We start from the raw sequence: 16,550 nt of genomic DNA, 5'->3' as shown, positions 1-16,550 counted from the left end.
ATCTCAACCGGAAACACATAATATTAAGCAATTATATTTTTTACCTTGCGGACAGGTATATTCCGAATGGTAAATTGAGCGGTTGCAAAGTTATTTGTACATATTTTGTTGGGGTTTGCTATTCGTGACTTGTTTTACTCATTTCTCAAACTACAGCACCTCAGCAAGCAATATTTTAAGGGAAGCTTTCTACCATCATTATCTTCAAACTGTGCGAGTTTAATGTAAATTTGTGGAAATTGTGCTATATGTCATCCCAAAAAGAATACCTCAGACCCTTCAAGATTGCGCGCTCTTTGCCGCAAAACCACAGCAAGCCGCAAAACTTCCACAATACCAAAATTATACGAAATTGCAGCCCTTGAAAAGACCCCCATTATAGCAACGCACCGTTTTCACCGATAATTAGTTCCTAGTTCAATCCGTTTTTAATCGGAGTGATCATACAGATTTCTCGGATGAAAATCTGTCTTCATAATAGCTTTCATCGCGGGGAATATCTCCCAAGATGAGTTTTTAATTAGGCCACCAACGAGTCCACGCTTTCCGATCCAATATTTTGGCTGAAGTTAATCGAAGGACCGCGCAGGAGATGCTACACGGGGGGTACAGCCCCACGGAGAATAATCGCTCTCTAATGTGAATGAACTCAAAAGTCTGAGTTTGCACTAGAAAATTATGTAAAAAATATATATATAAACATCGTTAGGCATCGAGTAAGGACCTTGGTCTATGATTGGGGTAGCTATCGAATACTGGTTGGATACCTCATCAGAAGTTTTCTTTTTGCGCCTATAGGAACAAAACTTATGATGTTAATGTGCGAGAAAACGTGTGACTGATTGAATGACCTTGCACGACAACACTTAATGCACGTTTTTCACAAGTTGTTCTTAAGACGTGTACACTTGCAAAAGCAGAACAACAACAACAACAACAACAACGACAAAGACAAAGACTAAGACAACGTCAACGACAACAAAAACAACAACACCAACAACACAAGAGTAACATCGGGAACAGCAGCAGCTACAACAACTGCTACTACTTTACTTCTACAAGACCAACATCACTACCACCGACAACATCAACAGATTTATTTCAATTGTAGGACTTTCTAGAGTTTGTTATGGGTCTAAACATGGAGGAACAAACAATGAACAAACAAACAAACAAACAAACAAACAAACAAACAAACAAACAAACAAACAAACAAACAAACAAACAAACAAACAAACAAACAAACAAACAAACAAACAAACAAACAAACAAACAAACAAACAAACAAACAAACAAACAAACAAACAAACAAACAAACAAACAAACAAACAAACAAACAAACAAACAAACAAACAAACAAACAAACAAACTAACAAACAAACAAACAAACTAACAAACAAACAAACTAAGACCAGCGAAGGAGCCCATATTCCCGTAACCAGCGTAACAAAGTTTTTAATACCGGCCAAGCACACATTTAGCAATTTTCTAAACTTAAAAATATTTTTCAAAACTAAAAGGTGGTTGTTTTGTTTTCAACATGTACATCTATCTTTAGTAAGTATAATGCGTGTTCAGGATTCTTATTAAAAATACAAGCTATTTAAAAATTGAGTATGCCAAAGATGTTAAATGAGTTGATGTATTTTGACACATGGCTTCATTTCACGCACCAAGTGCTACCACGAGGTTAGAGCTATACGCAGATGTCAACAGCCGGTTAGAGAAAAATTATTCCCTTCGTAAATTGCTGTCGGTCAGACCGTTTGATACAGCTATGAATTAATTATGATGCGGTGTGTCTGTATGCTAAGAAGGCCAAGGTTGGGTGTTGCCCTCAAGTATAAAAAATAACAACAAATAGAAGACAGCAAACACGGAAACACGCTAAACAAAGACGGCACTAATGATTTCAACACTCTTCAGTTCGTAAGTGTGGTATGGTGGCACGCTAACTTCACACATGCTGGCTCTTAAGGTTGCCACACAGCCCATTCGGGATGCGCTGTGATTTGTTCATGAGGATTGATATTGAGACAAAGTGTCAACATATTTAGAGTTACTTTACACATTTGTTTGGCAAAGTCTAATATCCCCAGTAAAGACACTTTTCTATAATGACTACTAGTGGCTGTGAACGATCGCTTCATGGTTGGATCGCACAAAGTGATAATATTTTATTTTAAACAAAAGTGCACGCGTGTACGCGCTGCGCTAAACTATCGGCCAATGATTGCCTTCCACGCGTGCACGTTTTTTTTCCAAAGATGGCGGCCAATGACGCCATGTGCAATCCAATTATTAGTTACCAGGAAAATGTTGTGCTTAGCTTTTTGAAAGACCTTTACGACTCTTTGGATTATGTGCCATCGGTTAGCATTTTCAAAGTGAACATATCGGATTCCATAGCTAACTGGTTAAACTACTAGAGGCAATGGATACACAGTCAAAAGAATAGTCTATGTTGTTATTTTAAGTATAAGTTTTCCCTAGAAGGTTTAATGGAGTTATATTTAAGTGCCGATCCATTCGCAGGATTTCGTCTTGATGCTGTGTAACTGTGTTCTCGCGGAATCAAAGTGACGACTAGTATTATCCCGTTAGATCCTGGTGTCGGTGACGGGTAAAACGAGTTAATGCGCGGGTAATCTCATCAAAGTTCGCACGTACAGCTTTTTAAAAGGGGGAAATTTATAACAAGATTTTTACGGGATTTCCGCCATTGCAATTCAACACTGTATCGTGTTTTTGTTTCGCGAACGAAGTGGAAGACTGCGTTTATGCACAGCAAAAACCAAATTTTGGTTTATGTCAATTTTATGGACAGTTTTAATACACTGATTAACAATTATCAGTGTCGCTGTGTCAATGATTATTAAGTGCGTGGAGTTTGTCGAATACAAGATCTCCGTTTATATAGGAGTAAAAGCAATCGAACGTTTCCAAAAATCAAAGGTATACTTTCACTTTAAAGGCACTGGACACTATTGGTATTTACTCAAAATAATTTTTAGCATTAAAACTTATACTTGGTAGGGAGCGATGGAAAACCTTTGATAGTATAAAACATTGTGAGAAATGGCTCCCTCTGAAGTAACGTAATTTTGAGAAGGACAATTTCTCACTAAAATATTTGAATTACAGGCAGCTAAAAACCCAAACTTGTCCGACAAAGGTGATTTTTTCTTCCATGATTTATCAACTTCGACGACCAATCGAGTTTAAAATATTCACAATGTTCACAGGTTTGTTATTTTGTGCATATGTTAGTATACCAAGTGAGTTGACAACTGCCAAAGGTATACTTTCCCTTTAAAGACAGTGTATGGACACTATTGGTAATTGTCAAAGCCTAGTCTTCACAGTTGGTGTATCTCAACATATGCATAAAATAACAAACCTGGGAAAATTTGAGCTCAATCGGTCGTCGAATTTGCGAGATAAAATGAAAGACAAAAAAAACACCCTTGTCACACGAAGTTGAGTGCTTTCTGATGCTTGATTTCGAGACCTCAAATTCTGAACTTGAGGTCTCGATATCAAATTCGTGGAAAATTACTTCTTTCTCGAAAGATACGTCACTTCAGAGGGAGCTGTTTTCTCACAATGTGTTATACCATCAACCTCTCCCCATTAATTGCAATAAAGACAGGTTTTATGATGATAATTATTTTAAGTAATTACCAATAGTGTCCACTGCCTTTAATACGATTGAAATCTTATGACCCAAGTCTATAGAGGATAAACTAATGACGTTATTGCCCACACAGCTGATGCCTGCTCTATATATCAGGGTGTAAATTGACCGTGACCAAGCGGTTGTGTTGTTTTGGCGGGAAGCTGTTACCAACCTGATGATGGCAATAATACGGGAGCAGATGCCGATATTGCCTTATTAATTATTCACGCCAGCATGAAAGGCTTTTTGCCGACCATTAAATTCACCGTGAATTCAAGCTAAATATATTTGTTTGAGAAAGTTTAGTTAATGGCCCGACGTTTCGACCCCATCAGAGTCTTTCTCGAAGGGCTTTCTCGACATTTTTTGAGGTACAGATGTGAAAAGAAAACTTTTCATTCTGGTTAAAACTTAGTATACAAAGACGCGAAATTGAATGCGATATATAAGGCGTATTAGCCTACATTGTGATCAAAACCCATTATGAGTTAGATAGGACCCAATTTTATAGAGCTGCTAAGCAGAATATTATTGCTTACAGTTGAAACTGTTAACTGTAAATAATAACTATAAATGACGGTTATCTGCTATTGTGGACGCAATATTTTGTTCCCCACACCTGGAATGCACTCACCAATGAGGGAATCTGACTCTCATATTATACGAACAATCAATAAGTGTTTCAAACATAATCTGTACCCAACCTAGCGTGCTGCGTTCTTGATGTAGTGGCGCTTAACAAATGCCTTATATGTATGTATGTAATAAAAGAAGAAGAAGACAAAATGGGAACTGACAAAATTATACAAGTGATGTACATATTGAGACATTGTTGCCCACCCCCCCCCCCTCCCTTTCTCTCTCCACCTCTCTGTAAATGTGTCTCCACTCAGAAAAATACATTTCCTGGACAATGTTTCCTGTTCAACAGCTTAATGACATTATAAGACCCAGTTTCAAGAGACCCAAGGACATTGATCAGAAACCGGGTTGTTTTATTTGACCCAAATTCTAGTCGTAGGAGTCTGACTTGGCGATTCAAAGTAATTGCTAAATTATTTCAGTCACGTTCTTTTTCTGATGATGGGGAGTACCGCAGGCAAAGCAATACAGCTTTATGATCAATGCAACTTCTCTCGCTGTGAATAGTGTATTTACTTTTTTGTGATTCGGCAAACGCATATATTGGTGTGTTAGTTAATATTACAATCGTTGCTATTTTTTCAAGAACAATAATCCATGCATTGGATGCATTCGTGCGTTCTGGCAGAATATAATGATAGGATGAAATCTTGATTGGTTCTATTTCATTGAAATAGAAATAAAAAGCAAGATTTTACCAAGGGAATTCTGTGTAGTGCACGAAAGAATATTGCATTTTTTTTTTTTTTTACACATCAAATTTATAATTTGATATTTTGTGATAGCTAGAGCATTTGTTATACATCAGCATTTGTTATAGCTATTAATCTTGGAGTACTTCACAGACATAATAATGCGGCTATTGGTTATGGTACAGAATTGTCCCGATATCTGATATAGTGTAGCTATATTTTGTTTGGTGTTATATAGAGTTTGTTATAGCGCATCTATTTTTATGGAATGTTTCTCATTGTTGCGCTATTTCTTATAGCAGAGCATTTGGTATATACGTGTAATGGAAGCGAATATATAGTTTTCACATCTTTCCAACGTATTTTTAATTACCAAACATACACACAAGTATTGTTTCTCTTTAGGAATCAATATTTTGAACGCCGAAGAGTATGTTGAATACGAGATTTAAAAAAACACACGTGATAATGGTCTATCAATTATGAAATAAGCAGTCCTTCACACGAGAGCATCAGATTAACGAGAACTCACGAGACTTCCACATCAAAACACTTGAACTCGGGGTAATTATCACTTACCCCTGATACCATCCTGCTAGTCTCCGTACGTGTCGTGAGTAAGAAAGATACCCTTCCGTGAATCAAATCAAACAATGGAGAGCCACTTCAAGGAAAATCCCCTTCAGACTCGACACGGAGACGACAGGCTGAAGTAGCCACTCATATGTGATGCGCCTGTTTCTATACATGACAAAAACGTAGATGGGCTGAGTAGAGTTGGGTGTTGTTCATTTTGAGAGAGCTTGCTCCATTATGGCGTGATTACCCTCTCTTATCCATCAAGTCGAGAATTCTTCCCCGAGATGGAGGGAGGACGCAACCACTAGACTTCCGCTCCCCGTGAACAAAATAAAACACTCAAACCCTGTTTTGTTCAATTACGTTAGCCACTCAACAGAAGTTTCTTCATTACACCAACCTCACTCGCCTACCAACATCACTTGCCTACCAAAACAACCCACAACAACAAACAAACAATGCGCGCTAGCTTTCTAAAGACAACGGCATGTATTGTTCTTCTCCGAGCATGAGCATTATACACAAACATCGTGTTGTGTTACGTCAACAAAAACAACAATACTGAAAATCGTCACAGTGGTATGGTGGTTACACTGCATGACCTGCAACCGTAGTGTTGTGGGTTTGAATTCTGCCGACTTATCTGCTGACTTTGTGTTCAAGCAATGTTTGCATGAGAGAGATTGGCTACTGCCAGATTGGTGTTAAAATCTCATTGAGTTCGCCCAAATAAACAAAGAAATAAACAAAAACCCAACACCCAACAAAACAACAAACAGCGAAGCAGAGCATCTCGTCGGCCAATTGAGTATGCCATCGTAAATTCAATACATAATTGATATTACTTATTATATACCAACCCAAACACCTTTTTTTGAGAAAGTATACCAATTTAAAAACACATGTTGTATAAAATACACAACGACACATTTACAGTTGTGAATCTTTGCCGTTATCTTACAAGGCGTGGGCCAGGTTTAGTCAATTTACTTGTTTACCCTATTAAACTGAAAAATCCCTAATAAATAGAAAAGTACCATCAACCAACCAAGATTGTACTTTGTCCTGGTGCAAACTGCAGGCGTTATTAAATTCAGATTCCATAATCAAATTTGAATTATCATAGCTTCTGTAGAATCCAGGTTATCATTCCTTTCAGTCGTAAATCAACAAAACATCGGATTTTATTGAGATAGTTTCTAGGTCACGACTGAAAGGCGCCTATTTGGAACTGGTTCATTGTACTACAATACAAGGACATTTAAAAATTGAATTTGACCAACAAAATTTCAAAAACCCCTCCGAACAGTGACACAAAATTACAAGTTTCAACTTATGTTGCTTTTCCTCCCACGTGCTCTAATAATTGCTTTCGACGGTTTTAAATTTAAATTTTTTGAGTTATTTTTTTGAAAGCCTTGACAAATTTGTGTGCGTGTTTCGTCTTGAAAGCAAAATCGTGCATGAATTCATCTAGATTTGCCAGCTTGGGATTAATGTACAGTACACGTTACACATGACGCCGTCACACGCAAAGTTATCGCGTGTTGTCTGAACTTGTCAGTTAAATAACCACACTGTGCTGGTCAATTAAGAACATGATTTCAGGCATGCCATGCTGTCAATTTAAACGGATAACTGTGACCGTGTCCTCCACAAAACATAAAAAGTTCATGTAATATGTGACGTTTATCAATGTACAACTTTACCCATACCTTTTCCATTATGCCAAACACTCACGTGCGATATGCACTTGTCGCCTTGGCAGCCATCTTTGATGAGGTATTATTGGCTGAGAGTCGTGCGCAGCGCGTGCACTTTTACATTGTTTTTCATCAAAGATGGCGGCAATGACGCCATGTGCAATCCGTATGTGGTAACTTAAACTCTTATCGTAGTGAAGACTATACATCGTTATAAAATTACAAGCACCTTTTACACAGATAGGCTAAAAAAAAAATTCTTCGACACTAGTGCTATAACATATCATCTCTTAAAAATGTCAATAATATCTAAAAGAATGCGTAGCAAGTAAACTCAAAACCTATTCAGCTGCCGTGCACTATCCTATTGAAACAAACGTTGAAAAATGTTTTCACGTTATATAGGGTTTCTCCAATATTAACTTTAACGGCAGAGGACAGTTCATGCAAGACATACGGTTTACAGCATGCACTAGTTACAATTATGTTTTTCCACCCAGTCAACGAGCATGCCTTGAAATTAACAATCTTGAATCCGTTTCAAGAGTTTAGTTTTTTAACTCAATCTTTCTCATCACATCCTCCGAGCATTGAATATTGTTCATGCTTTCTCAGTTAAATATATTGTGGACAGTTATTGCTAAACAAAACATCATTACAACGACACTAAAGACTGATGTGCAAGTCTTGCGAGTATTAGAACATTGGGGCCCGTTAAAGTGCCCGAGTTTGTTTCCATCACGCGTTAAAAAACAACTACGTGGGACCATTGTGTGGACCAAACAGACAAACGTAAAAAAAAAGTCACACAAAAATGTAAGTATTTAATCTTGAGGATCAAATGAAATGAGAAAGTATTACAACTGCCTGCCAGCTATGCAATCAACCAATGTTGCTGTACAATCCATTTGGGAAATCATTCCATTTTTGTCATACATCTATCACAGAGTATTTCCAGGTGCTACATTGTGAAGTATTGAACATCCATCACAATCGGCAACTACACTTATACCACAAGGAGTTTTCCTCGCAAAAACATAAAACCAGTACGGGCCCAACTTTAAGGGAATATTAGTTTAGGAAACAAACAAAAAACAAAAACATTAACAAATATACAAATAATGACGACAGATTCTACAGACGAAAACAATCAGTTTCCTTTATAGGTTTTATTTTAACTCATAATAAAACATTTGATCATATATCAGAAGTCTTTTATGCTGATTTTACTTTCTTTTCCTCTCTTTGTCCAAACACTACACTTGTACACGCACTGTATAATTGATCTAAAACACATATCTTGCGGGTATATTGGGACTTAATCGCTCGATATTCTGAGTTTGGTATATACTTTCAGCATAGTACAGTATATATGTATTAGTTCAAGCCATGATACTGTTTTTCTATAAAAACTAGGCTACTTTATTATTTATTTCGAGCCTTTTCTCCGAGAATATGGTTGGATAGGGCCATAATATTTGTGTTATATTTTCTCCGGCGCAGATTTAAAAAAAAGTGTGTTCTTTAAAGTTAATCAAAGAGCACAAGAAAAATCAGTTGAAAATAAATGAGTAAAATCAATATATCCATAAAAAGGGTCTAAATAATACAAAACTAATGCATGTTCAAAGGGAAAGGATCCGTTCTGAGAAATCAGTTCAATTTCAAAACGAAACATGTCTCTTTATACATCAAATTATCAATGTTCCATTCCATTAATAACAAAATTACAGATTTCATGAATAACGCGTGAAAAGAAGAGTCGCAAATAATGTATAGTGTAACGTGTGCAAGTGTAACATGAGAAATGGGTTCTATAACATTCACCGTGTGGACGTTCTTCCCAAATAGGACTTTAACTGCGGCAACAGAAGTGAACATCAGTTATTTGCCTTGGATTCAGAAATCAGAACAAATATACAGTGTTGCACGCAGCGATGTAAGGGTAAACCAAATAACATTGAAAATCACATATATACATGGAGAAAATTCTATAACGCGAGCCTGTATAATGAGGCCACCACGTAATGCCGGTTACTGAACATAATGTATATTATTGCATTGGGATCATAATTATCACCTTTATATTATAAATGGTATATTGCTCCTTCATTTCAATACATAATTAACACACGCTTGCATGCTTCGCTTACTTTTCTTGACAGCTCACAAGCTTACGGTCTTATTGAAATGAACTTCCTTAAAAACATACAATTTGTTTGATTTTGGAAGCAAGCCTTTTAGAGGTAGGGTGGACGTGATAGGAGTGTACTGTTTAATTTGGTTCTGAACACACAAATTTACCCAAACCTAATAGTGTTGTAGCATTGTGTCCGCCATATCTCAAGCAGACTTATGGCGGTTTTGTTTATCATACTCTAACGCGTGCACACGTGAATATTCTATGATTCTTGAAAATAATATTTTATCCTTCTAACTATACATAATTACTATCTTTCTCCAGAAGACGATCAGAGCATACTGATCGAAACGTCGAGTTGAAACCAATGGTTCTTTTCCGAACCACCCCAACTCATTAGAGATAGTCATTACACGGTTTTACCGCAAACATTTCCATAATATAATTATTTTCCTTTATAAGTTTGATTGTGAGGTTAGAGCAGTAACCACAGCATGTTACTAATATTGGCTCTTTGTGATATTTAAATAGTCTGTAAAGGCTTAATGGACACCATTAAGTTAATATATTAGATAGGGTTTTCCAGGGTTGAATGTGAAATTATAAAAACAATGCTTGCACAAAGACCCAGAATGCTGTGACATTCTTATACGTGGGTTGTGTTTATTGAACACCACAGGACGGGAAACTGTAAGATATTTATTCTTAAAAAAAAAATAATAATAATCCGTGAAGTTTAACTGTAACGTGAGTCATATGGGTTGGTTAACACATCAGAGCTGTATCGCACACAATGTAACTAATATTTCCGGCAAACCATCGGTAACGCCCACACGATAGATTCTCGCTCAATCATCATAAAATGACAAATTAATATCATTGTGGACAAAGGTATGCCTGAAACTCAACGTGACCTGTGGGCCTAGAACCGTAAACAAAAAATCGCTGGATTTCTTGATTAAACCATTATAATAATCAAAGACAAAACCAAATTAATAGGCGCGTTGGTTGATAGATAAAACAACGAAGGTTGTAGTAGCATTTGAAAATTAACTAATTATCAATAATAAAAAAATGCGTGGCTTTCACATCATCAAGTACTTCATCCTTTATAAAGCTATCGTTGTTGTTGTTACGAAAGCTCATGGAGTTTTTTTTTTAAACATAATTAATAGATGGTAAATTTGCATCGGGGATAAAGAACATTAATTTTGATAATACCCTTACAATGTAATAAGTAAGTCTTTTTGTGCAACACCTTCCTCGTTGTGACTAAAAAGTCAAACTATAGTTCTTCAACCGGTTTTCTTCCATATTTCTTGTATTTCACATTCGGTGCAATTGAATAGGCAGACGTGTGTATTTAAAAAAAACATGAATTATTACAATGGTATGTGTCCAGGGTTAGTGTTCACATAAAATATTCGGTGCATTCGAGAGGGGAATATACAGGTGGCCAATGCATTTATTCATGTACACGGATACATTTTGTCACTCTGGTAAATAGTTTATGTATTTGCCCACGGGTCCCTCGCGATCAATTTTGTAATAAAGCCGACAGGGAGATCACCATAAGGCTGCTGTCCGTCCACCCTCAAATAAAATCAAATATCAAATTATACAATCGCAGAAGCGCTCCAACCGAAAAACAATCAAATAAACAGCTTTTTATTTTATATCAAAATATAAAGATATATAACGATATATATATATTATATCCTAAGTGGGTGGTGTTTCAAGCCTTTGCACGGTGTGGAAAATAAGATAAGTATTTACTAATAAATAGTCAACTTGCGGGTACAGCAATGTATACAATTACTTTTGGAGGAGTGATGCTCTTAAAAGAACCCGTTTGGTAGCCACAGTGTTGTTTCACTACAACGCAATCAGTAATCATCAGCTGGAAATTGTTCCATGATTTATTTATTTGTTTATTATTTGTATGCCAAACTTTGTTAACGATTCTTAAGGAATTTGTTTTCTCTGAAGGAGTGCAAATTATTCATCAGCAGATCTTGCCTTACGGTACGATCTTAATTAGAGAGCTTAAAACAAACAAAAGGCAAGATGTGTTGAAGAAAGTTCATTATGTTTAATTCTTGTCAATCCAAAAATTAAAACCCAAATAAATAACTTATAGTGTCAAAGTTGGGCAGGTAAACATCACAACTTTTCTATTGTTCCTGTTCGATTCGAAAGCAAAGTTATTATTTAATGCAGGGTGTACTTTGGGTACTTTTTACTCTACAAGTTAATGACTATAAAGTAACGCCTCACTTGGTAAAACGCAATGGAGAGCTGTTTATATCCCCCCAAAACATCGTAAGAAGCGAACCCCTTTCATATTATGTAGAGAACTTTTGCCCACAACATTTTAAAGAACCTTCATAAATAGAGCCCATCCCATGCACCTGAAAGCACATATTTTTATGCAAAAAGAGTTGTTTCTTTTCCGTTTGTTTTTGTATAACTTTTGTTATTTTACTGACTGTGTTGGGGTTTTTTTCTTTCAATTTTTATGACCAATTAAGCTCAGATTTTCACATTGGTTTTGTGTACATGAATATTTTGGGATACACCAAGTGGGGATACTGTTCTTTGCATTTACCAAAAGTAAACCCTTTTCTGTTTTTATCAAGAAATGCACAGACGTATCTAAAATGGACGGCACCCATTAGTGCGGGTATCGTCCGCAAAATGACTACTCACACAACAACAATATTTACAAGTCCACAAATTCTTTAAGCTGCACAAAAATAGTTAGGGTTATTTATATAGTTTTATCTCGAAAGCCCTGGTTACTGCGATTGATCTTTAGACGAATTCTTGCAAATGATTTTCCCAACCACTCTACAACTCGTTAAGAGTAGGATCCCAAGCACAACGGCCAGCACGACCGCTTTAATCACTGCGAAAGAAGATAACGGGAAGGCATCGTTGCTTCGCACATGTCCATCCTCGTCCCCAGTAGTCATTGGAAAGCTCATCGTCGAAGCAGTTTCATTTGTGAGAGTGAAGTTCTCCGGATAGTCCGGGGTCGTGGTTGATGAAAGTATGTAGTCCAGAAGTCCGGATGATGGTGAGGACCGGACTGTAGGCTCAGGGTCCACCGGGAGATCGCGGCGGTGGAGCCGCGTCAATCTCCGTAAAAACCCGTCCATCGTTGATCTTCGTAACCTTGCTTTTAGTTTATTGCTGCTACTTCAAAATCCCTCCATGCAACTCCACTGTGACAATTGAAAAGCACTGGGATTCTTGCAGACTTCTTTCCTTAATCTGGACTCACTGTGGCGACAACTGTCTGGTTGTTCTGCAGAATATTATGATGGAGTTGAATATGTCAAGTGTTCTGTAATTACACTGAGCGAGGAAAGCCACTGACGTTTGCTGTGTGTAAACTGAAGCCGGATTTATTTTAGGCAGTCTTGCTCTCAGAATATATCAACTCATTACTGACAACGTTGCTTTAAGAAAAAATACACTTGAGAAAAGCCAAACTGCATGGTCAAAACAAAATGTATACATGAGAGAGCACACGTTACAATGCTTTCCTCTTTTTACAATCAGTGGAAATGTTTTCTCACGAAGTTGTTCCTCCTTGAAAAGTGTGTACAAACTGCACTGCAGTGCCAAATTAATGTATACATGAGAAAACACACGCTACAATAACACAATGCTGTCCTTTTTGACAGAACACAATTAGTCAAAATGTTTTCTCACGAAGTTGTTCCTCTGGCGGGCGAGAAATCTCTTGTGGCGTTAGTTTGTATTCATCATGTTATTTCTGCTGCCGAATTGAAAGCGCCGTTTGCCTAAGCAATTCTCACCTGAGACGTGAATGTCACTAACAAGATTGGCGTATCTACTTCAAACAAATTCGGGATCCGTTTGTGTGTAAGTTAATGCACCCGGTCAAGGTAAGTGAAAAGAACAGCGAGAAGCGTCCACTCGAACAAATTCGCCTTGAGAAAATTCCAATCAGTCAAGACTCGTACTCGTCGATGAGTTAAATCCGTCAACAAAACAAAAGCTCGGCCTCATCTGTTCCCTTAGTGAACAACGTACATTGATTAGAATTAGTCTAGCTGGGGGAACCCGCGTGGTATCCCTGGTTGAGCTGGTGATGTTTAGTGGGGTGGTTCGTGTCTATCTCTTTCTCCTACTTGGATGAAAAAAACATGCGTCAGGATTGTCGGCTACGGGTTGTCTAGAAAATGAGCATGAAAATTGGCTTGTTTACGGCTCGCTTATCCCGGGGACGAAGAGCAGAATAATTGGCAGGCCTGTCGTGGCATCAGTGTTGGCAGTCCTCCACTCGGCACAATGATGTGGATGTGTAGCATCAGTAGTCGTTGCTCAGTGTGTAGTATAGTTGTAGGTGTAGCATGTAGCAGCGTCTACGTCGGAGATTACAATACTTGTGGCCTAGCCTCAATGCAGTTCAGCACTGCGCAGCAATCGTACACACAACACTCGGGCAGGGCTCCGCAATTGAGCGAGATTATAGGTTGCCGTACAACGAAAGCAAAGCGCGGACAGCAGCTGTGTGCTATACCCGCAGGCCACTCAATTCAAAAGCCATGTAGACCTTCTCATACCTTTTGAACTAAAAGACATTTTTCAGATGTATTCTTGATTTTGCGTTTAATCACTGTGCCGCAGACACACAATAATATGCAGTTCGGGTGGACAAAATACCATCCGCTCTATATGCACAGCCTGTGTATTGCAAACACAAGCATATCAAGCATATACAACATAAAGGTCAGTCAGTTTTCTGAAAGTAAGTTAGGTCGACATCTCAGTGTGATGTGCAGTGCAACTGCAGGTGACGATGTCAGGAGAAATATCTCAGAGGTTGATCGCAGGCATTCAGACTTAGTTCGTACACACTGGACGCTCACCTGCTCGGGTACATGCGGTGTAGGTATCGGCAGCTGAAAGAAACACGGCTGACCGACTGCTGTGCTTAGATCAGACAACTAACCGTCTATATGTACTACTAGGTTTTCTAAAAACTGACGTTGCGTTCAGCGATTCCAGACGACGGATGACGAAAACGGCATGGTCGGGTGCTGCGATCGATACTATAAAAATACAGCCCCGTGATCAAAACTGCGTTGAAATATTGCCGCGCATACTTTTGCGGTGACCGGTACGGGGTGCAGCCAATCACAGCGGGCGTTATAAACCGCACGCGGTTGCATTAAAGTTGCGAAGTGTACTGGTCGGACTGGTACTGGTATCCACAACCAATGAATAATTGGATACGATTTGATTGGATAAACGTGGACAGGCGTAAGCTTACCAATCACAACACAGGTATGGAAAGCTTACTTTCTTCGCTCGTCTGCATGCACTGCCACATAATTATGTTCCGACATCTACATGTACTTGCATGCAATGAATGTTGGTGCAGAAGTTGCCTGCGTATCTCTAAAAGTAAAATGAATGTAGGTTAAAGGCGACTATGGACGGGGATCGACCTAGGCTAGAGTCCACTCTCTCTGGCGTTACTCACGAGCCTCGAAGTGTGATGTGACGTCAGATGTTCAGGCAACTCGGACTTGTGTGTTAATGTATCGGGAGAAATGCTGACGAGTTCAATTCGATATAGGCCTCTACCGCAAGGAGCTAGCCCATACATTGGCAAACGTCCGCAAGTGTTGCTTTAATGCAGTCACACATGCGGAGAGCATTTTGCACATCCTGTCCTCAGAACATGCCTGGCTGGCCATGGCGTCATACTAGCGTGCATGCAGTGACGGAAACATTATGTTATATCAATTGAGATGTGTGCATGATAGGCCCCCTATCTCTTGTTTTGGTGTCAGCAGTATAGAGTGACAGAAATTCAAATAGGAAGAAACTACAAAAATGAATAGTAAACTTGCAGGTACAACCATAAGTAAATCTCTAGTGTGGGAGGGCTGGCTCTAAAAAGAGTCAGTGTGGTCTCTTTCGAACTCGCATGTCAAACAATTGAAAAAAAGGCAGGATCTCTGGAAAGAGTTTCACCAAAAAAGATCACTCGTTCGTTGAAATAAAACTTGATTATTGTGCATAAGAATTGATCAACAAACAAGTTAACTTCAAGCATTCCCTCCTTTGAATCCATGTGTGGAGACATCTTTTGTTTTTCCATTGTCACTGTACTGAAGATATCCCCATAGACTTTGTACACACAATTCCTTGTGGGGAACCCCGGTCTTTAGAATTTCCCAATGAGGTCCTTTTATTTTCCCTTTTTGTTTTGACCTTGGTCTCCAGAAGGTACCGAACATGAGAGCAACAAAATTGAATTTGTTTGTAAAGATGTATTTAGAAATCAAACAGTAAATATTCTGTGTTTCATTCAGTGTGCTGTGTAGCAGCAAGTCCAGGCTATGTGGCTCTTTTGTAAACATATTTATAATGTCGCAGGTTACGTAGTCTGTGACAGCAAAATACATGTAATGCAATACGTTTACTTGCGGGAATGCACACATGAAGTGCTATTATCGCTTTTAAACTACTCGAGAACGTCGATGTCCGGGGTAAAGGGATGAATCTTAACAGCAGGAGTGCAGTTACTTTCTTGACACTTTTACGGGTGGGCTGTTTCCTTGAGACTGAAAAGCGTATCGGCTTACATTTAAAGATACATCATCATTAACTCAGGCAAAACTGTAAATTCTACAGTTATGCTGACTATATTTGATGCAGATAAGGCGGTAAAATCGTAAATGCTTGAAAAATTCAAGTTATGTCCCTTCAGAGAAATCATTCTTACTACACTTGTACACTTCTCTTGTTTATCAATATTATAATGTTATTGAAGATCAAACCAAAAAGATGGCTGATACCAACAGTAATTCGAACAGAGTTATTTAAAAAGATACAAGTGTAAAATTCTTAACAAACAAACATTAAGCCAACCTCGTTCTCTAAATAAAACAGGCAAGTCAACCTCGTTCAACGACTCACTGATTCTGTGCCACATACTACAAAATCAAACCAACCTATATCGCCAACAGGACCGACGGTTTAATTCGCACTTTAAGACAAACTCAGAATTGCTGAGAAAAAACGTGACTGAACCAAACCATTCGATTATTCGTGATGTCTTCTACTCT

This window comes from Asterias rubens, chromosome 15 (genome assembly GCF_902459465.1).
Source record: "Asterias rubens chromosome 15, eAstRub1.3, whole genome shotgun sequence".
Taxonomy (NCBI): Eukaryota; Metazoa; Echinodermata; class Asteroidea; order Forcipulatida; family Asteriidae; genus Asterias; species Asterias rubens.
The sequence above is the reverse complement of the archived record's forward strand: the minus strand, read 5'-3'. Positions refer to the sequence as shown.